The sequence below is a fragment of the Octopus bimaculoides genome, chromosome 20, assembly GCF_001194135.2.
Source record: "Octopus bimaculoides isolate UCB-OBI-ISO-001 chromosome 20, ASM119413v2, whole genome shotgun sequence".
Taxonomy (NCBI): domain Eukaryota; kingdom Metazoa; phylum Mollusca; class Cephalopoda; order Octopoda; family Octopodidae; genus Octopus; species Octopus bimaculoides.
This window is the reverse complement of record NC_069000.1, coordinates 1,796,369-1,798,922: the sequence shown is the minus strand read 5'-3', so window position 1 is coordinate 1,798,922 and position 2,554 is coordinate 1,796,369. Positions and strand designations below refer to the sequence as shown.

General features: G+C 41.5%; 1 protein-coding gene across 2 annotated transcripts in view; it reads right to left on the bottom strand.

Annotated features, from left to right (window-relative positions):
- Positions 1 to 1,897, bottom strand: part of LOC106867443 (arachidonate 12-lipoxygenase, 12R-type) — a 38,990-nt gene extending 37,093 nt beyond the window's left edge. The window contains exon 1 of one of the 2 annotated variants that reach the window (XM_014912320.2): positions 1,673 to 1,897. The gene's annotated coding sequence lies outside the window, so the exon portion shown is untranslated. Of the gene's footprint in view, positions 1 to 1,588 lie in introns of both variants that reach the window. The other variant, XM_014912319.2, reaches the window with a different exon arrangement.
- Between the last annotated feature and the right edge of the window lie 657 nt (positions 1,898 to 2,554).

Here is a 2,554-nt window from a genome sequence, read left to right as displayed (position 1 = left end):
TATATATATGTATGTATGTATGTATGTATGTATGTATACATATATAACAGACAGGCAGACAGGTAGATAGATAGATAGATAGATAGATAGATAGATAGATAGATAGATAGATAATGTTACATGTTAAATACATTTCGATGTTTTCGCAGAAAAGAAATCTGCATTTTACGCAGAAATGTGGGAGTTTGTGCAGCGATGTTACTGCTGAAATGGAAAGATGTTGGGTGGGGAAGCAGGGTAACAGGAAAAGGGGAAAATCAGAGCAAAAGGCCAAAGATTTATCTGCTGAGGGTAAGAGTTACGACAGAAGGGAAAATATTACCTTCGAATTAATGAAATTAATAAACTCTTAGTTGTTAATCGCCTGGGTGTATAGTTTCAGCGCACACGCACATAGATAAAAGATAAACAATAGATGATAGAGATGTCTGTATGTATGTGTGTGTGTGTGTGTGTGTGTGTGTGTGGTAAAGGAAACGAGGAACAACCTACGCTGTGACCTTCACTAGTTTTACCCCTGTCTCTGCTATAGATTTAACCGGCATTTCGCCGGTTACAACGACGTGTGTTCCCAGTTGATCTGATCGACGGAACAGCCTGCTCGTGAGATGAACGTGCACGTGGCTGAGCACTGCGCAGAGAGATTCGGTGTGACACAGGGCCTGACAAGGCTGGCCCTTTTGAAATACAAGAAATACAGGTACTAATTTTTGCTGGATGAATAGACCGGAGTAACATGGAATAAAATATCTGGCTCAAAGACACAAATCGCCGCCAGGAATTGAACTCACGAGTTGATGATCGCGAACCGAATTTCTCAAACACTAAGCCACGCGCCTTCTCCCTCTCTCAGACACACACAATCATATATACATACATGTACATAGGCGAATGAGCGGCTGTGAGGTAAATAGCTTGCTTACCAACCACATGATTGCGGGTTCAGTTCCACTGAGTGACAACTTGGACAAGTATCTTCCATTATAGCCTCGGGTCGACCAAAGCCTTGTGAGTGGATTGGTAGACGGAAACTAAAAGAAGCCCGTCGTAATGTATGTATGTATGTATGGATGGATGGATGGATGGATGGATGGATGGATATGTTTGTGCGTCTGTGTTTGTCCCCCAACATCGCTTGACAACCGATGCTGGTGTGTTTACGTTCCCGTAAACTAGCGTTTCGGCAAAAGTGCCCGATAGTATTAGGCTTATAAAGAATAAGTCCTGGGGTCGATTTGCTCGACTAAAGGCGGTGCTCCAGCATTGCCGCAGTCAAATGACTGAAACAAGTAAACGAATAAAAGAATGAAAGAATAAACACACACACACACACGTATGTATTTATATGATTGTGTGTATATATATATATATGCACTTCACACACGCTTCCTACTGCTATCGATGTACAAACATTTAACAAAAATTATAATATTTATAAAAAAGAAAGAAGAAAAAACCAATAATAACTTTGATTGTTATGATAATGACGATGATGATAATGATGATGAGAACGGATCGTTAATTAGGCTGTGATGAAAGCCACAACGGAGCCTTTTAAACAAGAAATACCAAATATATATAAACTTACCTGGGAAAATGTTTAAACTGGCTGCTACAGCAATGAATAACGAGAGAGAACTAGTTGCTTGTGAAACACTAAACTCTTACTTACCTCATTCTCCCTCCATCCCTCCATCCCTCGCTCTTCGCTCTATCTCTTTCTCTTTATACATTCATATATATGCATGTCTTCCCTTCTCTCTCTCTTACTCCCTTTTTGTATCACCGTATTTTTCTTCTTCTTTTATGTTCCCTTGCTTTCTCATGCCATTCATTCCTTACACTTCTTGTTTGAATTTCTTTACCGTCCTCCCTCCCTCCTCCCCCTCTCTCTTTCTCTCTCTATCTCTCCACTTTCACCTCCTACTCCCTTTTACACCTCTCTTCTTCTCTCTCTCTTTCTCTATCGCTCATTCTTTCTATGGGTGTATGTGTGTGTGTGCGTGCGTGTGTGTGTGTGTCTTTATTCACCCTCTCTCTCTAATCATTCTATATTTCCGCTCTCTCTCTCTCGTCGTGTCGTCTGCCTATCAATCCTGCACTCACACACACACACACACACACACACACACACACGCGCGCACACACACACGTACCTATTCACATTCATATCATTGTCTTTTTTTCCTTCCGATATTGTTTGGACATCGATAGCAGCGAAGAATGGTTTGTGTGTGGGTGTGTGTTTTGGACATGATTGTGTTTGCGTGTGTATGTGTACGTTTGCCTGTATGTGTGTGAGCCTCTATATTCTCTGTATGTGTGTTCTGTACAGAAACATATACAGACTTAAATACACAAACACACACACATACATATTTATGCATTTATGAGCGGGTGAGTGTTTACATAAACCTCACTCTCTCTCTCTCTTTCTCTCTCTTTCTCTCTCTTTACACAAGTATATAATCCATACATATATATATAGAGAGAGAGAGGGGGCGAGGGAGAGAGAGGGGGCGAGGGAGAGAGGGGGCGAGGGGAGAGAGGGGGC